Consider the following 23868-nt stretch of genomic DNA (forward strand, 5'->3'; position numbering starts at 1 on the left):
TATGTAATTTCTTATGATAAATCACAACATCACATGAATTACCTAAAAGCTGTCATTAAAAAAAATAATAATCTTCGATTCCCGGCCAGGGCACACAGGAGAAGCGCACATTTACTTCTCCACCCCTCCGCCACGCCTTCCTCTCTCTCTCTTCCCCTCCCGCAGCCAAGGCTCCATTGGAGCAAAGATGGCCCGGACGCTGGGGATGGCTCTGTGGCCTCTGCCTCAGGCGCTTGAGTGGCTCTGGTTGCAACATGGCGACGCCCAGGATGGGCAGAGCATTGCCCCCTGGTGGGCAGAGCATCGCCCCATGGTGGGCGTGCTGGGTGGATCCCGGTCTGGCGCATGCAGAAATCAGTCTGACTGTCTCTCCCTGTTTCCAGCTTCAGAAAAATGCAAAAATAAATAAATAATAATAATAATCTCTCAAAAAAGGTGGAGGGTGGAAATCGGGCTTAGGGTATGGATAGGTATTCTCAAGGCAGAAATACTACTCACTACGCTTTGATATATGCCAAACGGCTTTTCAAACGGGTTCTATGGATTTATACTCTGTCCAGCAATTTATTTAGTACCTGACTCAGAGTACTCAGGTGAATTAGCACCACTTAGTAAATGTTAAATCTGATAAGAGAAGCCTTATTTGAGTTGAACACTTTCCTCATATTTTAGTCATATTTTTCTTTTGTAATTCTTAGCCTTTAAAACAGACATATTTATATATCCAATTGTTTTATTATACACAAGTGCTTCAATTTCTTAGAAAACACAAAAATTAGTTACTTTTTTATCATTCTGGTCAGTAGTAATTAACTCATCCTTAGTTCTACTTCAGCTTTAAAACTTGTCTTGGCATCAAAATACATTAAACAGTCTCAAGAGCCACTCTCCTCATCAGACAAGCAGAGTAAAGGACATTACAAATATGAGTTCACCTGCTTATATATTTATATATTTCCAGTTTCCTGACTGAAATTCATTTTCAAGTGAAATGTCCTACAATATGGAGTAGAAAGAAAACGAGACATTTATTAACACTTGCTACAAACCAAGAGCTTCATGTGTGCCTCATTTATTCCTAACAAGCCTCTTACCTCAAAAGAAAATAAAAATCACCAAAAGTCAGGGCTTGCTGTACAGCAGATATGTGGCCAAGTGAGAGATCAAACTGCGGTTTGCCTGATTTCAAAGATCCTATTTTTCCTGCTACTTCCCAAGCTCACTAAAATATTCAAAGATTACCAGTTCTTCCACTTACTGTGTGACTAAGTTCTAAGCTTCCTTTGTGTGTATGTACCATTTGCAAAGAAAATACCATTATTCACAAAATAAATACAAAAATGGGAGGCTAAAAATTCCCTCTGAAATGAAATTTTTAATATCAATTTTTTATAACTATTTTCTTTTTTTATTTTTTATTTTATTTATTCATTTTTAGAGAGGAGAGAGAGAGACAGACAGAAAGGGAGAAAGAGGAGAGAGAGAAGGGGGGAGGAGCTGGAAGCATCAACTCCCATATGTGCCTTGACCAGGCAAGCCCAGGGTTTCGAACCGGCGACCTTAGCATTTCCAGGTCAACGCTTTATCCACTGCGCCACCACAGGTCAGGCCTAATATCAATTTTTTAAAACAGCAAAATATATGAAATAATTCGAAATACTTTCCTTGAATTTACATCAAGATTCACTTTACCTTCCAAAAAGCAGAGGCACAAGACACATGCATATCCATTTACCAACACATGAGGAGCTCTGGCCAGCTGGCTCTGTGGTAGAGTATTGGTCTGGTGTGTGGAAGTCCCAGATTTGATTCCTGGTCAGGGCACATAGGAGAAGCGATCATCTGCTTCTCCCAGTCCCCCTTCCCCTCCTCCCGCCCCCATCTCTTGTCTCTGTCTCTTACCCCACCAGCAGCCATGGCTTGATTGATTAGAGCAACGGGGCCTGGGGTGCTGAGAATGGCTCAATGGCCTCACCTTGGGTGAGGTGTGCTGAGTAATGGCCCCAGATGGGCAAAGCATCACTCAGTAGGGGGCTTGCAAGGTGGATCCGGGCGGGGTGCATATGGGGAGTCTGCCTCTCTGCCTAAAAATCACATGAGGAATCACTAGGTGAGACATTTATTTAGGAACTGACTGCCAGTCTCCACTCTGGACAATAACTGCCTATATCTCTTAGAAAGGCCACATCAACTACATTGCTTTTTATTCTTCTTTACCACATGGGAAATGTGTTCAGCAATATCTGCACCATCTAGGAAGTACCAATGCAGGGTAGAGAAATGGCAACTTTAGATACTCAGAAGAGATAAAGACTGCAGAGGCTGCGAGCAAACAGTAAATTAACGCAGCACAAGACAAGGTCAAGAACAATCAAAATAAGGCAAGAAATGAGCCATCTACTCTACCCTACTAATGGATTCCACTGTGGTAACAGGAAAGTCATTTCAATTATACAACCCTTAAAGGACCCTTGATTAACTTTAAAAACTCTAAGACCCAAACAACTACTTGACAAGATTGGGACTGATTTCCAAAGGATGCAGTCTGGACTCTTTCACAAGAATTTACACATTCATGAAATAAAAATAAATATGAGAACTCTTATACTAAAATTTTCTTTTTTCAAGAGCACCTCCACTCATTTGACATAGAAAAAGGATGGCAATATCTAATAAAAGTGTCATAATTTGGATAGATGAAGGTCTTCAATAAAACACATTTTTCTTACAAAATTATTTTAATATTAAGGCATCAGTATGACTTGAGGCAGACCAAAAAATACAAACTTGTCTACAACCCCTTATCTTACCCTGGAGCTATTATTAAAATATTTCTACTGTACACAGAGTCATGCACTGTTCTCCTTAGCTGGTATACTACAATCAGGCTATTGTGCAATGGTAAAAGCGCTCTTAAGAAAAAATTACTGCTGAAGTACTTCTTGTCTCGAGGTGACTTGCCACATTCTACCCTCCATAAACATCATTGTTTTTAATCACAACTTTACTGACAGCTTTACCCTCTGTCCAACAAAATTTTCACTTTCTAGTAAGATCCTTTCAAAGTAAAGTAATAAAAAGCAATGCTCTTAAGATCACAATATTTGCTAAAATGAGATATTACACAGTAGTATGTGTGCTAAGATCTTTTGTGAAAAAACACTTATTTATTGATTTTTCTGGAAGGACATTCATCAAAACATTAGCAGTGGTTATCTTAGGGTAGTAGGATTATGGATGCTTTTTTCTTTAGCATATGTGATTTTCTGATTTTCTGCATTTAACACAAGCTATTTTTTACCCAATCCTTGTGCATTAGAGACAGAACTAGAGGAGTTAAAGCATAAGAAATCTAGGTACTATATTTTAATTCAATATCAGTTCAAATATACTTATTCAGTTAACAAATGCAAATATTGCTTAAAAAATGTAAGGGAGGCCCTGTCCGGTTGGCTCAGTGGTAGAGCGTCGGCCTGGTGTGCGGAAGTCCCGGGTTTGATTCCCAGCCAGGGCACACAGGAGAGGCACCCATCTGCTACTCCACCCCTCCCCCTCTCCTTCCTCTCTGTCTCTCTCTTCCCCTCCCGCAGCTGAGGCTCCATTGGAGCAAAAGATGGCCCGGGCGCTGGGGATGGCTCCTTGGCCTCTGCCCCAGGCGCTAGAGTGGCTCTGATCGCGACAGAGCGATGCCCCGGATGGGCAGAGCATCGCCCCCTGGTGGGCGTGCCGGGTGGATCCCGGTCTGGCGCATGCGGGAGTCTGTCTGACTGCCTCCCCATTTCCAGCTTCAGAAAAATACAAAAAAAAAAAAAAAAAAGTAAAAGAAATCACCTGAACCAATCAAGTTCAATTTTTGAACAATTAATTTCCTCAGATAGGAGAATGGTACATATCTTTATAGAACCGGGAGGAGGTAGAAGTGGGCAATACCCTGGGATGTCTAGGCAATCATAGAAAATACAGTAGGGAAAACTACTGAAATTTCAAGAGTCAAAATCATTTCAGACTTAGAGACAATGATTAATAGAAGACTTCACAGAGCACAGAGTAAATGATCAGAAAGAGTAAACTACTTAGAGCGGTGTTTCCCAACGTGGGGCCCACGCCCCACAGGGGGGCAATTCGATAGTTAAGGGGGGCAATTTGAAAATGGACTCGACACGACTTTAACTCTTTTGCCCCAGGCCATTTAAATGCAATGCTAGATATCGGTGTCAAATTTAACAAAAAATGCAATTCTTAAATAGTTGCGGTAAATAATTATTAAGTATAATTTCGTTTGACGAGACCAAAATATCAACTGGGTGATTGGCGTCATCAAGTAAACTTCGTCCTGGGTTCACCGCGGAGTGTGCTGTCTGCCACGGGGAACCCCGGATGTTTTAAAAACTCGCTAAACGATGCAGTTATTCTCACCTAACTGGCCCATTGCAACTTCTGTAGTGTTTCACATCATTCAGTTGGTGTTAATTTGAAATAAGTGTCAGTCAAAACTGTTGTTAAATCTCGTTGATTTAATAAATATACATATATATTGTATAGATATAATTGGTATTTGATTTTATTTTTATCTATATTAAACTCTTTATTAAGTACTTGCATCGGGGCTAGAAAGCACTAATATTTTATAAATATTATTGGGGCTATAATAGTGCATGCACGACAATTTTAATTTTAGAAGCATAACTTTCCAGAAAATTTTGTCAAGTGGAAAAAATATAGATACCTTTTGATTTGCGGTGGTAGTGTAGTAAATGTGTTATATACATTTAAATAAATATGAATTTTTAGTATACGTTTATGTCACATTGAATATATTTTAATATTAGTTTTTAATTGATCTTATTTTTATTTCTTATAGCCCATAGTAAAATGAGTGGGGCAAGCAAGAAAAAAACTCCTCAATATTCTGAGGAATATTTAAAATTTGGGTTCATACCCGCTGTTCACGATGAGCGGATTCCTTTTTGTCTTTTATGCCAGCAATGCTTGACCAACAAATCAATGAAACGAGGTCGTCTTGAGGCGCATTTGAAGGCGAAACATAGTGCTCATATTAATTCAGATTTGAGTTACTTTAAAACTTTAAAGAAAAATTTTGAAAAAAGAACAACATTAAAGTCTATTTACTGCTCATACTTCAACTAATAATCATGTTCTTGAGGCTAGTTATCAAATTTCTTTATTCATTACTAAAACTGGAGAAAATCACACTATAGGAGAGAATTTAATAAAACCGTCAATATCAGCATTTCTTAAAACGGTTCTTGAAAAAGATGACAAAGATGTAAAAGCTATGCCACTCAGTGACAATACTGTTAGCAGAAGAATAGAAGAAATGAGTGAGGATATTGAAAAACAACTTATTGAAAAGCTGAAAACAAGAAAATTCTCCTTGCAAATGGATGAATCAACTTTGAGAGACAGTGAGGCAGTATTGATAACTTACGTAAGATATATTGATAAAGGACATTTTGCTGAAGAAATGTTGTTCTGTAAAAGATTAGAAAGCACCACTACCTCCAAAGATATATATAATAAGCTAAAAAACTACTTAGATGTCAATGATATACCAATGAAAAATAGAACATTTTGTGCTGCAGATGGTGCTCCCAATATGATGGGCAAGAAAAATGGCTGCTTAAAATTGATGAAAGATGCGAATCCAGAAATGATTCTTGTGCATTGTGTTATTCATAGGGAAAACTTGGTAGCTAAAAACATCTCGCCTGTTCTGAATGAAGTATTACATACAGTAATAAAGTGTGTTAATGCTATTAAAGCTAGTGCCAAATGTGAGCGTCTTTTCAAGCTATTTTGTGAAGAACAAAATGAAGACCATGTGAGACTTTTACTTCATACTGAAGTAAGATGGCTATCTAAAGGAAACTGTTTGAAAAGATTTATGGAACTGTTTGAATCTCTTAGTGATTTTTTAAGCGACAAACCTGAAATGAAGTATCTGTTAACAATAGATGGTAAAGCATTTGTGAGTTATTTAGCCGATATCTTTGAAAAACTAAATATATTAAATAAGCAACTTCAAGGAACAAATAAAACTCTTGTCGATGCAAAAGCAAAGATATTTGGTTTCATTACCAATATTGAGTTATGTCAGAAACATATTAACAACAAAAACTTTAAACAGTTTCATTGGCTCCAAAAATGTGAAGTAACTGATACCGCTTTACTTGTTATTGTCAATCATTTGAATATTCTATCGGCTGATTTAAAAGAAAGATTTTCTGATTTAAAACAGATTGATTTCCCAACATGGATGATGCAGCCAATGTTAGTGGATTTGTCTGATATATCAAATATGCAGTATCAAGAATAACTCGCAGAATTGCAAAATGATGAGTCAGTTAAAGCTTTATTTAATATCAAAGGAGCGATGGCATGGCTTTGTGAGGAAACAGAAATCAAATACCCAAATTCAATCAAATGTGCAAGAAAACTATTGCTACCATTTCCATCTTCATTTTTAGCTGAATGTGGATTTAGTGCTGTAAATGATTTACTGGTAAAAAAAAGAATCGGCTGGATATAACACAACGTGGAGACTTGAGACTAAAGCTAACCAAATTGGAACCTAATATAAAATCTCTGTGCAGCAAGCATCAAGCGCAAGGATCACTCACACTAAATTAAAATAATAAATTAATATAGAAAAATCTGTATTAAAATTATTTGGAATTTAAATTTCTGTTTTTCATTATATGTTTTGAAATTTTACTTACTGTGTTTTGTTAACAATTTCATAGTGATTTCTTCCTAGAACCTATCATTTATGTTTATTAAGTGAACAAATCAATTTTTTAATGTTAAAAATTATGTATGTTACATAGGGGGGGACATAAAAATTTTAGAAAGGTTAAGGTGGGGCATGGCACAAAAAAGGTTGGGAAACACTGACTTAGAGGATATTAATGTGTAAAAAAAGAAAATAAAAATGCCAGGAAAAACCAAAGAACTGAACTCAGGTGTATTTATGTAAAGAAATCTCTGAAAATGAAAAAAACTATCTGGCCCTGGCCAGTTGGCTCAGTGGATAGAGCATCGCCGTGGCCATGCAGACATCTCAGGTTTAATTCCTGGTCAAGGCACACAGAGAAGTGACCATCAGCTTCTCTCCCTCTCCCTTTTCCCTTTTCTCTCTCTTCCCTATAGCATCCAATGGCTCCACTGGTTTGAATGTTAGCCCCGGGCACTGAGGATAGGTTGGTTGGTCTGAGCATGTCAACCTCAGGTACTAAAAATAGCTCAGTTGATTTGAGCATCGGCCCCAGGTGGGGGTTTGGCTGGGTGTACTGGTCAGAGCACATGCAGAAATCCATCTCTCTACCTTCCCTCCTCTCACTTAAAAAGGAAAAAAAAATGTACATATAGATATATCTATATATCTAATAATATATGACTCAAATTGAATTAGTTCTTTCTTCACCAGAAAAGGAACACCTTTCAATAGACTTAACAATCAGTAACAACGTCAAGAACATCCTCAGAGGCATCTTAAAGTCCTCTGTGCCTTCTTTGGAAAGAACTAGTTAAACAATTAAGTGTACAGTTAAGCAGTGAACACACAAACATATATAAATAGCCGATTTTTACACATTAAATGACTTTAGAATTATCAGATGTGAAGTGACTGCAACTTTGAAAAAACAAGGTAAAGAAAACACTGAGATAATTCATCAACTCCCATGAAGAAATGATCATTAACCCAAAATAAGTAAGTCGACTACGTTAAACCATAAGAAATTGCCCATATTCAAGATTTTCTGCCTATAGAAACAATTTCATATGGTTCCTCCCAGGGGTCTGCTAATTAATAGTGTATTTAACAACCACCTCTCTGGAACAAAGGCCCTGATTTATATCTTCTGCTGATTCCCATGTTGTCAACAGTCCCACTATGGCCAGCTGCAAGATGCCAATATGATATCACTGAACACAGAGTTGCAGGGAGATCCAGAGCCAGCTCATGAGCTCCAACACCACCTGTTCCACTCAATACTCTGATCTAAGATTCACAGCAGTTCCCCAATTGTCTCTATTTTTTCAAAACAGGCTTTGACGGGCTTTTGTCCGAATGATCCAGTTTCCTATTTTCGTGGGTTAGAAGGAATACACTTTTACACTTAAATGTATCAGTACACACCTGGCCTGTGGTGCAGTGGATCAAGCACCGACCTGGACTGCAGTCGCCAGTTCAAAACCCCAGGCTGCCCAGTCAAGGCACAAACAAGAAGCAACTACTGTACTATTAAGAGCTGATGCTTCCTGCTACCTCTGCTCTCGTCTTTCTTTCTATCCTCTCTCTAAAATCAGTATCTTAAAATATATATATAAAATAAGCACACTAAAATTCATTCACAAGAAATACTAGATGAGACTGGTACCTTGTTTCATTCACTCATCACTTTTTTCACACTTATTTGGTGCCAAGTATTGTTCAGGTCATGTGGAAAGCAGGGAACAAGACAGGAGATCTATTATAATCTACGTATTTGGGGACACAACAAAGAAATAAAAAATACATAATTTCAAGGACCGACAAATGCTACGAAGAAAGTAAAACAGTGATAGTGGCTATCTTAAACTGAGTGGTTAAGAAATGAGGTAATATTTAAGCTGAGATCTTAAAGATAAGGGACCAAACTTGCAAAGACCTGAGGGAACAGAAACAACTTGTCTCTAAAAACCATAAGGCAAGAGCAAGCATGGCATGTGTGAGAAACTGAGGTGCTTGTGGCTAGGAGTAATGCACAAAGGTAGAGGCAGTCCACAGAGTTGTCAAGGCCACATCAGAAAGACTGTGAATTTGTATTTTCTGGGTGATTCTAGGTTGTTTTTTTTTATTCTCAGTGAATTGGGAAGAGTAGTTTGATAAATGCACATACTTTAATGCATTATTTTAATGACCCCTTATGAGACTTAGGTCACAGCCAATTAATTGTATTCCCTTTTCCCTCAAAAGGATAATTTTGGTTGCTTCACAATCTATCCAGAACATTACAAAGTTAAAACATGGTAGGTATGGTAGGTCTCAAATTATGGATATAGCTAAAATAAACTTAATAGTAGGACTGTACGTCAGCTCAGAAATAAAAATTTTATTAATCCAAGAATGGTATTTCAAATATGAAATGCTAACATGAATTCAGGTAGGTCAATGTCAAATTCTAATGAAGATGACCTAATTAATCTACAAAATAGATTAATTCAAAACCACAGGCAAACATTAGTAGTGTCTCATCCAAAATGACTAAACACTGTGTATAAACTTTTAAAAAATTATAATTGATGTTTTTAATGCAAATTTTTTATATTTTAATTTTATATTTTAATGTGAAAGAAAAATAAATAATAAATCTAACATCAATATTGCTTAGGAGCTAAAGTAAAACAGAAAGCATATGCAACTTTAAATTATATTTGCATCCAAAAAACGATAAAGATACACATATCTCTTAAAAGTTACATATACATAAACAAACATATAAAGTTATATATGTGTATATAAACACATACATATCCACACCTCTATGGCCACGAAAATTAAGTCCACATTAAGGCTACATGAAAAGTCTATAACACAAGTCAACCAAGTCATAAATTACTGTATAATGAACAAAAATAGGGAAATGTTTATACTGGTTCATAGAGAAAAATTTATGCTTACACATAAATAATTATCTATTCATTCAGGAACTACTAAACCACCTATTTCAACAATTTATTTAAAGGTTTTTTTTAAAATCAACCAACAGGAAATGAAACCTATAGCTTAGAAAAAAAAGTTTAAAAAAATCTTGTCTCAGCAGAATAAAATGCTGAGTTTACATTTAATTAATTTCCCTTGCACTCTCATTTCCCACCTAAGTATCAGTTAACTGCAGTTTAAAAAAAAACACTTAAATATATTCAAGCATTTTTCACTTAAGAGCACAAATATTTATAGGCATATAATATTATACTCCACAGAATTGTATACAATGATGTAGCTAGATGCTCGCTTACCAGAGAAATACAAAGAATGCCCCTGCAATTTTTGAGGAGGGGAGTAAACAGTACAGTTAAACAGTACAGTACTGAGAGGACAAGGCATATTAACAAATTTTTGTACACCGAAAATTCCTCCCTAAAAACAATGAAACTTCCATTTGAGCTTTTCACCAAAAAAATAAGAAATGCTAGAATATAGTCAGGTAAATTACTTTCTTAGTAATAGTAACGGCTTTTCTATTTCTAGTTAAGAACTAGAACAGCACCTGACTGGCAGTGGCACAGTGGATAGAGCCTGGACCTGAGACATTGAGGTTCCACGTTTGAGACCCTGAGTCACCAGCTTGAGCACAGGTCGCCAGCCTGAGTGTGGGATCATAGCCCAAAGGTCGCTGGCTTGAGCATGGGGTCACTAGCTCAGTTTGACCTCTCTGGTCAAGGCACACATGAAAAGCAATCAATGAACTAGAGTGTCGCAAGAATGAGCTGATGCTTCTCATCTCTCCCCCTTCCCATCTGTCTGTCTGTCTCTCTCTTGCAAAAAAAAAAAAAAAGGGAAGGGAAGGAAATAGAACAGGAACTAAGCTTTGGCTCCCAATCTCAATGGAGCCCATATTCCTTATAAAAGAAATATACAAATAATATAGTCCAACTCACTAAGTCCATGTAAATCAGCAGCACTCAGAACTCAGAAACAGCCTAAAACATGGGACAAGCCAAGAACTGATTTTATTTTTGAATGTTATCACCCTACTTCCAAATCAGACTTTGGTTTTCTTTATTCTGTTTACCTTGCTTGCCTCTCTCTGTCCCTTTCCTACCTCCTCTGACCCTTAGTTTTCTTGTGTATTTTTACTTTCCATATACAAAAATGGATGTGAAACTTATCCTCTTACATCTACACTAGATAGCCCGGCAGTCATACGAAATGACCGCTGTTCTAGATATTATAAATTGTAATTAAAATGATTTGTGCAAAGGTGTCTGCTAATTCAAACTGAATTACCCAGGGCAGGCGGTGAGGACGCCCCTTTGCTTAGTGCCCCACGGGGTTTCCCCCTTCTACTTGCTTAATTGCTTAAAGTAGAGTGCAATGAAGGAAACCACTGGCGGTACATTTCTTAAGAGCCACCGCTAGCTCAATAAATAAAGGTGATTTAAATATGTTTTAATCCTTTTTGCGTTTCAGTCAGCATTACTCTGTCGTTTTTTTTGCATTTCTCTCCTGCTTTTGTTCAAGGGACTCATTTTGTCGAGACAGGTTTTTTGTCTTGCAACTGAGGCAAGCCTTGTTTCTCTATGCTCATCAGTCTCATTTTGCCGAGAAAGACGCGTTTGCTCTGCGACTGAAGCAAGCCTTGTCTTATCTCTGCTCAGTGGTTTCTTTTTGTCGAGAAAGCCGTTTTTGTGCAGCTTTAGCTCCTTTTCTCGCCTCTTCAGTGCTGTATTTTCTAGGAGGCATTCTTAAAAGAAATTATGTTAAAACGTAGTTTTTATGTAAAACAGATGATTGCCAATGCAAACAAATGTTCACCTTCCCCCTGACCCGCTCAATTTGCATTCAGCCGTGGCAACTTCACCCCATTGGATAGTACAGTTACACAAGCAACCAATAAGCTATCGGCGACAAACAGACACTTAAGCCGCATATAATAAAGATTTGTCTTTATCTAATTCTTATGAGAATTTATGGTTTGGTGAAACACTTTTAGTTACAGAAACATACATACATATAAGCTGTTATCAAAGACATGAATAACAAGAGGAGAGCCATTTAGTCAGCAGATGTGAGACCCTCCATGTGCCAGCCACTGTTATGAATACTGGAGATTGTGCAGTGTATTAAACAAAGTACTTCCACTAAGGATGTGAGAACAAGGCTGTGTTTGGCAGGTTTAAGAAACTTCAGAAACCTATGTACCTGGAGAGGAGCAGGTGAAGAAGGAACCAGGAAGACATGTAGTGCAAGAGGCAGGAGAGACAGATGACAGAAGGCATGTCCACACTCTTATAGTCTGGCTTTTATTCTAAATGACATGGAAAGCCACTGAAGTGTTCTGAACATAGGAGTAAAATAATCGGGCTTTCATTTCAAAAGGATAATCCTGGTTTCTGTGTGAGAACAGGAAAAAGCAAAAGCAGCAGAGAAACTAGAAAGGAGATGCCTAAAATAACACAGACAAGGGAGGGCAGCAGCAGCTGAAGACAGCAAGTTGTGGTTACATTTATTCTCAAGGTAGAGTGGAAGGTAGATAAAGATCATACTTTCATGCTTTATTATTCTGAACTAGATATGGAGTATAGGAAGAGAATGTCTATGAAATTTCAGCCAGAGCAAGTGAAAGATGCAGCCCACATTTAACGTTACAACAAAGACTGGAGAAGGAATGCTGGGATGGGAGAGGGAGAGAGGAGGATGAGTAGTTCAGTTTTGACAGGATGGCTAATTGGAAATGTTGACTAGGCAGTTACATATATAAGTCTGGAAGTGGGAAAGAGAACCAGACTAAAAATAACATTTTTAGTTTGAAATATATAATAATTCCAGCTCGAGAATAGACAGGGTGAGTTCACAGAATACATATAAATAGAGAAGCAGTCTAAAGGTGGAGCTCTGGGACACAGCCTTGTGTTTTAAAAGTTGGGGCAACAAAAAGGAATCAGCAAAAGAAACTGATAATCGAAATACCTCAGAAGCAAAGAAGAAAGGTTTTGAAGAAGAGAAATTATCGACCACATCAAATTCTGCTGTTGCTGCTACTTTCAGTGAGATTAGGACTGGGGACTAGGGAATTTATTACCAAGGAAGTCATTAGTAATCTCAGTAGGAGCAGGTCTAGTGGAGTAGAAAAGAATAAACTTGACTGTAGGGGATCCAAAAGAGACTGGGAGTACTGGGGATTAAAATCATTCTTTTAGAGAGAGGAGGCTGAAGAAAGATGTGGTGTTAGGGAGATTTTCGTTGTTGTTTTTAAAGATGGGCAATAGTTCAGCATATAAAATATTTCAGTAGAAATGGGAAACACTGATGATGTCACACACTGGCTGGCTAGCAGGCAGGTGAGGTGGGAAACACTAAAGCAATGCAAAGTCCCTGCCAAGAAAAGGAAACTTAAGAATCAAGGGTAAGAGCGAAGGCAATGGTCACAGCACAAAAGGAAATGCAGAGTATGTGTGCAGGTGCAAGGAGACATGCAAAGGTTTTCTTCTGATTGCTTTCATTTTTAATACACAGGAAACATGGACACCAGCTAAAAATGAAGAAGAGAAAAGTAGTGCTGAGGAGAGAGGTGTAAAGCAGTCATTCAGGGGAGTGGGAGAGTGACCATGGGCAGCAGAAAAGGCCCTCCTGAAGTCAGTGTCATGAATTTAAAAGGAGACCAGGTCAGCATGGTCTCAAGGCACACTGTGCCAGGTGCAGGCCAGACTAGACGGTGAACTGAAGGTTTCCAGAAGACTACAATGGAAGGAGAAGCACAGCCAGGGAACTGAGGGTGTGTGCATGGAGAAATCATAACAGTGGACTATGGGACAACAAAAAGGTGGTAGCAGCAATGAATCATAGCCCCAGACACAGAAGTACTATTCCAGTGAGGGTACTGGACAGAATGAGCTAGAAAATCAGATGAGATGAGAGATGAGGCCCTGGTAAAACATTTGAACCACGTAGTATTAAACAACCTTAATGAAGTACAGCCAGGTCTGGTTAAAATGCTCAAGAACTACCTTAAGGACTAAAGCAAAACCCCTCCCTGAGTAAGCCTGCAGAGGAGGAAAACTAGAAGGCTGGACTGGAACAGAACAATGATTTCACAGGAATTGGTGCTAGAGGTTTCTAGACATTGAGTCCCCAAGAAAACCATTTCCAGTACTCCTGGGAAAAGAGTCAGCTTTGAACACCTGACCAACTGAAGGCACCCATGCCAGATTACAACAGCATGAGCCATGTTAAAACCATACCTTTCCCCACTGAGCTGGACCCTAGACAGGTAAGGATGGCATACTGAAGTGGAGGAGCAAAGAACAACAAAAAAAGAGAAGCCTAAGAATCTTCCTCCAAAGCAGACTTCCTAGGCCTGAATCAGTTCTGAGCTAGGAAAGAAAAGTTCTAAATTGTGTAAGAATTTGAACACTTATTATTATACTGAACTGTATCTTCTAAGGACTAAAATAAGGCTAATATTGACAAGCAATCAGAACACTTTTTATTACCTAAAAGTAATTAGAGCCTGACCAGGCGGTGGTGCAGTGGATAGAGCATCAGACTGGGATGCAGAGAACCCAGGTTCGAGACCCTGAGGTCGCCAGCTTGAACGCGGGCTTATCTGGTTTGATCAAAGCTCACCAGCTTGGACCCAAGGTCACTGGCACATATGAGAAAGCAATCAATGAACAACTAAGGCAGGGGTCGGGAACCTTTTTGGCTGAGAGAGCCATAAATGCCACATATTTTTAAATGTAATTCCGTGAGAGCCATACAACGACCCATGTACATTAGGCTTTATCCAATAAAAATTTCATGTTGTCCCGGAGGACAGCTGTGATTAGCTCCAGCCATCCACAACCATGAACATGAGCAGTAGGAAATGAATGGATTGTAATACATGAGAATGTTTTATATTTTTAACGTTATTTTTTTAATTAAAGATTTGTCTGTGAGCCAGATGCAGCCATCAAAAGAGCCACATCTGGCTCCCAAGCCATAGGTTCCCGACTCCTGATGACTGATGCTTCTCATCTCTCCCTGTTCCTGTCTGTCTGTCCCTATCTATCCCTCTCTTTGACTCTCTCTCTGTCTCTGTAAAAATTAATTAAATAAATAAATAAAATAAAAATAACTAGAAAGGCTATCTAATCTTGCTAAGAGCTTGAGGAAAGATTTAATCTACAGGGAGGGTTCCAAAATATGGTGAGAGAAAGTCATTAACTGCCTAAACTTGTATCAAGTCCAGTCAATTGAACAACACACCACTTCCTCAAATATCCAGGCGTTCCCACTACATACCAGGTACAAAATATATACAATGCTGAATATATAATAAATTCATTTTTGCTTTATTAAACAAAATGTGATAATAGATTAAATTAAATAAAAGTGGGTTTTGTTTTAGTACAGATGCTTACAAATATTCAATCATAAAGACATAAGAAACCTTAACATGAATTTCTAAGAGGGTAAACCACAAAACAGAAATAGTCTCATCATTTGGTCATTTTCAAAGTCACCTAAGTTTAACATGGAGCTATCTAATGTTTTCTAGGAAAAACAGGGAGTTTGTTTTACCATAATCCATTTTGACTAAAATACACTTACAAATATTTTAGAGTCAGGATAAAGACAATTTATTACCAAGTCTTTGGCTTCCAGGTCCCTTTGGATAGGACCCCATGGCAGTTTCAGCTAAATCCTACCCTGCTCATTATTTGCTAGTACAGTATTAAAGAACGGTTCAAGTATACTTAAGCTTTGAACTGAGGAAGCAGGACACATAAAGTTAATTATTAATAAGTCAAATTCCAAGTTGTCCCAAGTAATATGGAAAAATCAGAATAAATGTCCTCAGCTCACTAGTAAGTATTAAAGATAAGCACGTTTCATGCAGTTTCTCTCAAGAATGCACATAACCCATAATGCCCCCTCTGAGAGAGATCTAAAACATTACTGAAACTCAACATTCAAAAAAATGTTAAAATATTTCTTTCATGAGAACTGACATTAAGAACATTGGAACAATAAAAGCACCGACCTACAACACTGAGGTCACTGTTGGAAACCCTGGGCTTGCCTGGTCAAGGCATATACAGGAGTTGATGCTTCCTGCTCTTCCCCCCCCTTCTCTCTCTCTCTCTCTCCTCTCTCTAAAATGAATAAAATCTCAACTATATATATGTATGTATATATATATATAAAGAACATTGTAACAGATCAAAATCAATATGCATTTGTAATTGTGAGAAAAATCCTACAAAGCCTTAACAAAGTTACTGACTCATCCGAAAACAGATGAGAAACCTATACACTTTCTGGATAAAAAAAAAAAAAAAAGGCAATAGCTATCTATATTAGAGAATAAATGTGAGAAGTGAGTTATAGAGCACTTGGAAATGTTTTCTATAAATGCTAACTGATGCTCTCTCACAATCTATACAGGCAAATAAGGGCACAGCTGCAATGTGCCCCATCAGCATCACTTAACCACTTTATTGATCACACCTGATAAAAGAAACACTTTCTACATTGTTCTAAAGGGCCTTACAAAAAGGAGCCCCTCTCCCCCAAATATACACACACCCTGATGAAGAACCAACATTTCAAATATTCAAACAATTAAAAAATAGGAGGGTCCTAAAATTTATTTAGCTTCAAAACATTATGAACTATTCCAAGGTAGGAATACTGTGAAAACACTTTCAGTATTTTTTTCAAGATACAAAAAATTAGTCATCATGGGTTCTAGCATCTTGGAAAAACTATTTTAGCATGTGCCAATGCTGTTGACTGTCAAGAACTCTAATGAAGTTCTTATCCAAATAAAATATGTCAAGTATTTTTTATTCACTGTATCACAGCTTGCTTATATTGTTCTTTTTATTTTATGTATACATATTTCGGAGCGGCAAGGATAGAGAGAGAGAGAGACAGGAAGACCGAGCTGCTCCTGTATGTGCCATAATGGGGAATTAAACCAACAACCTCCATGCACAGGGACAATGCTCCAACCAGCCGAGGTAACCGGCCAGGGCTTAATTTTCATGATTTTTTTTTTTTTTTTTTTTTTTTTTTTTTGATTTTTCTGAAGCTGGAAACGGGGAGAGACAGTCAGACAGACTCCCGCATGCGCCCGACCGGGATCCACCTGGCACGCCCACCAGGAGCGATGCTCTGCCCCTCCGGGGCGTCACTCTGCCGTGACCAGAGCCACTCTAGCGCCTGGGGCAGAGGCCAAGGAGCCATCCCCAGCGCCCAGGCCATCTTTGCTCCAATGGAGCCTTGGCTGCAGGAGGGGAAGAGAGAGACAGAGAGGAAGGAGGGGGAGGAGGGGGTGGGGGTGGAGAATCAAATGGGCTCTTCTCCTATGTGCCCTGGCCTAGAATCGAATCCGGATCCCCCACACGCCAGGCCGACGCTCTACTGCTGAGCCAACCGGCCAGGGCCTAATTTTCATGATTTTTTAAAGAGAGATACTGTTCTTCATCATCACAATTATCACTTATTGTGAGATCTCTCATCAACACCAGACTATCAGAAGTATATTGTCAAATAACTCTATAAAAAATGTACGTTTAAAGAAAAGCTATCACAACTCTCTACTACTAAAAATTGAGGTATTTCTTCCCTTATTATTATTATTATTATTCCTAGGAACTATAAAAAGCTAAAAGTCTAAAGATCTGAAAGTTCTACTTGAATGTACACACTACCTTATAAACATTGGTAAGTCAAAAGGATACATTTTAAATTCAAAAGCTATCTGTAAAAAAATTATTAATCTACATTATTTTGTCATGATTAGGACTAACTTTGGAGCACATTAATTTGGACTTCTGAAGAGGCCAAATAATTATTTTTTTTTAAATCATGTATGTTCAGAATTAATAAACACAATACTGCAAGTCCCATCTTCTTTTTATCACACTTGTAATACTAGGGAGACTTCAAATATGGAACCACAAATTACTAAATCCTTCCCTGTTTAGCACTATCAAGTCAATGCTATATTACTTGTACATGGTGAATAAAGTCAAAATAAAATTTCTGAAAAGGTGCTTTATTTAAAAACATTTCTTATTTGGCCCTGGCCGGTTTGCTCAGTGGTAGAGCGTCGGCCCGGCGTGCAGAAGTCCCGGGTTCAATTCCGGCCAGGGCACACAAGAGAAGCGCCCATCTGCTTCTCCACCCCTCCCCCTCTCCTTCCTCTCTGTCTCTCTCTTCCCTCCTGCAGCCAAAGTTCCATTGGAGCAAAGATGGCCCGGGCGCTGGGGATGGCTCCTTGGCCTCTGCCCCAGGCGCTGGAGTGGCTCTGGTCGCAACAGAGCGAAGCCCCAGAGGGGCAGAGCATCGACCCCTGGTGAGCAGAGCATAGCCCCCTGGTGGGCGTGCTGGGTGGATCCCAGTCGGGCGCATGCGGGAGTCTGTCTGACTGTCTCTCCCCGTTTCCAGCTTCAGAAAAATACAAAAAAAAAAAAAAATTAAATTAAAAACAAAAACACTTCTTATTTTAAAAAAATCTACTGTTTCTCCTTGGATATTTTTAAAAATAGAAAATGTTCCACAGCAAAGATTATTTACAGAAAACAGAACCAGACCTGCAACAAACACACTATACCAAAATCATCTAAAATGGGAGAGAGAACAAAAATATTAGTTTGTTAAAACTTTTTCACCTTTTATTTTAAATTGTCAAGAGATTACTAAACTGACAATATGAAAATGTAACCCAATTACCTCAGCCCCATAGTTACCTTTTAACAGTCTGTTTACACTTCCTGCAGCTTTCCTTGCCATCTTTCCAACTTCAAGTAGGCACTGGGATACAAGACAGTGCTCACTTGCAACATCGATAACAAGGAAAAAACTATACACTCAAGTTCAAAAAAACAATTGTGGGCTTTGTTTGCCCCTAAAACTCAGCCTCCAACATTGGTGTGAGTATATAATAAGCGCTTAATGAGTATCTGTTGAGTAAATGGTGAGGTTTAATTATATTATTGCAACATTAGTTCCCCCTACACTAAATTTAGAGTTCTCCATTGTTCAAAAAGCAATACGAGATCATACCACGGTCCCTTAAGAGCACATGAAATTCTTTATTCATAATGAAATTGAAAGTTGGTTCTCAAAAAAAAAAAAAAATGCAAGCACCTTTGATCTTCTCCATTCTCTTTAAAGAAAATTAAAAATAAGGCTTATTTTTAGGAAACTTAAAATGTCTACCAACTTTCCTCAAGATGAAAAATTCCACGTTTTAAATATTTTCTACGTCCGTAATATATTGGTCAATAATAACTGATTACTCATCAACAGTATGTATATGTTGGGTAAAAATAAAAAACAAGCAAAGAAACTACGTTTTACTTGAGATTTTTTTTCCCCTTAGAATCAAAAGAGTATGTACCTAAACTTTATCTAAGATCAGCTTTGTCTGATTTTTCAAGATTCATCCATTTACATATTTTATTCGGCATCTACTCTTTGCCAAGCACTTTAACAAAACGCGTAAATTCTGGAAAACGACCATTAGCATCAAATTCCCCTACAAAAGCTTATCATTTAAAATAATAGCTAAGGAGGAATCCCAACGATGTTTCGTGCACACGGTGAGTCAGCCCACTGAGACCCCTTTTCAGTTACTACAGCGGCATTAGCGAACCGCTACCTACCACACCCGTTACCAGAAATCACAACTACGGCAGCAAATGCGGGTAAAACAACCTGTACGAGTAGCCCAAGCTCTTCTGGGGAGGGGTCGCGGCGCCCCGGGCCAGCAGAACCGCCGCGAGACCGCGGGCGGAACGCGCCAGACGCCGTGGCGAGCGTCGGGGACCGGGCGAGAGGTGCCCGCCTCGCCCCGCCGCGCCCAGCCCTCACCTGGAGGACCCAGGCCCACGCCGCCCTCCCACTTCCAGACCCACGAAGTTGGGGGAGGGAGTCTCCCTCTGCCTCTCGCAGCGGCGGCGCTGGCTCCCTCAGCCGCCTGCCGGCCGTGGATTCTGAACTGGGCACAGAACCATTCCTCACAGGCAACGGAAGAAACGCAGAGGCAGGTCCGCGCCCAGGGTCTCACCCAGACCCGAAAACGGAGCCGCAGGCTCAGCTCGCAGCCCGCAGCGCGCGGGAGGCAGGGCCGGGCCGCGCTCCCCCCGGGGCCCTCGGCGGCAGGGATTCGGGGCTTCGGGTCCCAGCCCAGCGGGCCGCGACCGCGAGGAGTAGGGGTCGGAGGGCAACCGGAGAAGGCGCCGCACTCACCGTCTTCTTTGTCTCGGCTGCCCGCTCCAGCCGCAGCCGCTATCCCCGCCGGCTCCGCGGCTCCTACCGCCCCCACGCCCGCAGCTGCGCTCCCCGTCGCGCTCGCCGCTTCCTGGCCCAGCCCACCCCGCTCAGGCTCGCGCACGGGCGGGGCGAGGGCGGGGCGAGAGGCGGGCGCGCTCCGGGAGCCGCGCAGCGCCGCCGCACTAGCCCCGCTCCCTACCCGCCGGTCCCGACCCCTGCGGGCCCGGGGCTTGGACTCTGCCGGCACTCGCCGCAGGTCCGAACAGCGCAGGCTAGGAAACCCCCTTCTAGGCCAGCGGAGTGTGACCCCGCGGGTTGGAGCGCTCACGGGAAAGTACCAGAAGATAGTGACCGCGGCTGGCTGGGAGCGCGCGGGAGTGCCCTCCCCACCCTCCGGCGGGCGGCGGCGGCGGCTCGCGCCCCTCTTCGAACCGCGCGGAGGGTCCGTCACTACCCTTGAAGAGGAGCCGCAGGCTCCCTGGCGATCGAGGCTGGTGCTGAGCTTTATGGCTGGTTGTCTGTCACTTGGTGGCGATTGAGAGATGCCTGATATGATCAGACAACTGCTTTTTTTTTTTTTTTTCATGTAACAGCAGAGTCGTTGACTCCGTCATTAACTGGCCTTCAGCCAAGACCATCCATCCACCTGGCGTTTGAAATATGTGAAACTAGTTGTTTTCTGGATCTCTGAGACTCCTTTACCTGTGCATTTCATATACCCCCGAAATCGGAAACACACAGGTGGGCCCCTCTTTAGCATCCAGCACTTGACAATACTTGTAATGTAGTAATGTACATCTTCCCCATCTTGATTGGTTATGTTAGTGCAACGTTAGTGTTCTTTCTCTCTCTCTCTCAAGACTTTATTGAGTTTTGGAGAGAGAGAAAGAGAGTGGGAGTGAGAAAGGGGGGAGAAGCAGGAAACCTCCACTCATAGTACTTGCTTCGTTTCCATGCCTTAACCTGGCAAGCCCGGAAATTTGAACCAGTGACCTCAGCGTTCCAGGTGGACGCTTTATCCACTGCACCGCCACAGGTCAGGTAGTTTCTCTTTCCTCTAAGTTTAGAGTTCTCCCTTGCACAAAAAGCAACTTAAGACCATGCTAGAGTCTTGGCTAGTTGCTCAGGTGGAAAAAGCTGCAATCATTCCTGGCTCCTCTAGTTCTCTCATTTTCACCTCCAGTCTGTCAAGCAAACTTGTTGTTGGTTGCACCTTAAAAATACTATAAATGAGAATCAGGTGAAACCGCTTTTCACCTTGTATTACTTCCATCTTCTCTGGCTTTCAATAGCCTACTAAATGGTCTCCCTGCCCATCATTAAATCAGTCTGTTGTAAAAACAACAAGGAGAATATCCTTGTACAAGAAAAGTCAGCTCCTGCCTCATCTATTCAAAATCCTCCAATGGCTATTTCATTCCTTGAAAAAGCTAGGGTCTTTACAGTGACTTACTAAGCCCTTGGCTTTGCCTTTTCCCTTTCTTTCTGACTTCAGCTCCAACCACTTATTGTTGCTGGAATACTGCAGACAGACTGCTACTTAGGGCCTTTGCCAGAACCATTCCTCTGCCAAAACCTTCTTCTTTAATGTCCACCTTCACCTCTTTTAACTCTGCACATACCTCACCTTAACAGCAATGCTCAGCCTGACCACCCTGTAGAAAATTGCAAGTGTCCAAACCCCAACTCTCAATCCTTGCCTTTTCTTTTCGTCCTATGACTCTTCTAACCTTGCAAGTCTTCTGTTAAAAATTTTGTATGTTTATCATTTAATGTCTGTCTTCCCCAAGAGAGAGATTTTTTTTGGTTTTGTTCAGCTAATATATGCCAAGTGCCTAGAGTAGTGGTTGGCAAACTCACTAGTCAACAGAGCCAAATATCAACAGTACAACGGTTGAAATTTCTTTTGAGAGCCAAATTTTTTAAACTTAAACTATATAGGTAGGTACATTGTTATTAACTTAATTAGGGTACTCCTAAACTGGCCTTTGCTAAAAACGTCCTCAATCTGATTGAGGTACGTTTGCTGAGGTCGACCCCTTCCAACTCTCCCATCCACACTCGTATATTTGTTTCGTCTATCTCCTTTCGTTCATCCTCTCTATATGTCCAAACCATCTCAACATAGCTTTCTCAATCCTCGACACTACATCTTCTTTCACTCCACACACAATGAGACTGCTGACTGACTGGCTCACTCAACTGGTAGGTGAATCGTGAGTGCCTCCCGCCCCCCCTCCTGCTTCTCCCGTGGCCCCGACAGACCAACACCCCCGCGCATACCTACGGGCCCACATGTAGTATTTTGTGGAAGAGCCACATTCAAGGGGCTAAAGAGCCGCATGTGGCTCGCGATCTGCAGTTTTCCAACCACTGGCCTAGAGTAAATGAAAAAAAAATTTAAGTCCCTCAAGATAATAAAAAGTTCAAAGCAACAAATAAAATGACCAGTCTGACCAGTCAGTGGCGCAGTGGATAGAGCATCAGACTGGGACACAGAGGACCCAGGTTTGAAAACCCAAGGTTGCTGGCTTGAGCACGGGCTCATCAGCTTGAGCACAATGTCGCTGTCTTGAGCGTGGGGTCATAGACATGACCCCGTGGTTGCTGGCTTGAGCCCAAAGGTCGCTGGCTTGAAGCCCAAGGTTGCTGGCTTGAGCAAGGAGTCACTCACTCTGCAGTAGCCCCCCACCCCATCAAGGCACATATGAGAAAGCAATCAATGAACAACTAAAGAACCACAGTGAAGAACTGATGCTTCGCATATTTCTCCTTTCCAGTCTGTCTTTCCCTCTCTCTGTCTCTTCTGTCTCTGTGACACACAAAAAAATGACCAATTTTTTTTTATTTTAAATTTTCTCTTGGTTTCAATTTCTATCAGTTTACCATAACAGCCTTATCTACATCATAACATAAGCATTTTGATTTCTAGTTATCCTGAGTACAGTGATAACTTGATTTTTAATGCAGTTTTTCTAATCAATGATATCCTGGTATTCTATTTCACTGAATAGAAATAATGTGATGAACTAGAGGAAACCTTCTGGTGTAAAACTCAAAGGCATATTGTAAAAATTTCCTAGGACAAACAAAACAGAAAATTCTGAACCTGATATATGTGTTTGTAATCCTTCCTTTAAATTACAAATGCAGTCATCTTATGTGAATGCCTAAAGTAGTAATATTTCCTATCATTTATTCATAAACATTAATATTCATTATGTAAACATTTATTTTCAGATTTTTCATATTTTTTATAACATATATGTGATTGAATACCTACACAGAAAGTGGACACTTTGTCTGACCTGTGGTGGCACAGTGGATAAAGCATCAACCAGGAATAATGAGGTCGCCTGTTCAAAACCTCAGGCTTCCCTGGCCGGTTGGCTCAGTGGTAGAGCATCGGCCTGGCATGCAGGAGTCCTGGGTTCGATTCCCGGCCAGGGCACACAGGAGAAGCACCCATCTGCTTCTCCACCCCTCCCCCTCTCCTTCCTCTCTGTCTCTCTCTTCCCCTCCTGCAGCCAGGGCTCCATCAGAGCAAGGTTGGCCCGGAAGCTGAGGATGGCTCCATGGCCTCTGCCTCAGGCGCTAGAATGGCCCTGGTTGCAACAGAGCAATGCCCCAGATGGGCAGAGCATTGCCCCCTGGTGGGCATGCCGGGTGGATCCCGGTCGGGCGCATGCGGGAGTCTGTCTGACTGCCTCCCCGTTTCCAGCTTCAGAAAAATACAAAAAAAAAACCAACAAAAAAAAAAACCCCAGGCTTTCCTGGTCAAGGCACGTATGAGAAGCAACTATGACTTAGTACTTCCTGCTCCTCTCCTCCCTTCTCTCTCTTTCTCTCTCCTCTCTCTAAAAAAATTA

General features: G+C 40.6%; 1 protein-coding gene across 2 annotated transcripts in view; it reads right to left on the bottom strand.

Annotated features, from left to right (window-relative positions):
- Window positions 1-20131, bottom strand: part of CDC42SE2 (CDC42 small effector 2) — a 131583-nt gene extending 111452 nt beyond the window's left edge. For both annotated transcript variants that reach the window (XM_066272231.1, XM_066272232.1), the window contains exon 1: window positions 19976-20131. The gene's annotated coding sequence lies outside the window, so the exon portion shown is untranslated. The remainder of the gene's footprint in view (window positions 1-19975) is intronic.
- Between the last annotated feature and the right edge of the window lie 3737 nt (window positions 20132-23868).

Source organism: Saccopteryx bilineata, chromosome 4 (assembly GCF_036850765.1).
Source record: "Saccopteryx bilineata isolate mSacBil1 chromosome 4, mSacBil1_pri_phased_curated, whole genome shotgun sequence".
Taxonomy (NCBI): Eukaryota; Metazoa; Chordata; class Mammalia; order Chiroptera; family Emballonuridae; genus Saccopteryx; species Saccopteryx bilineata.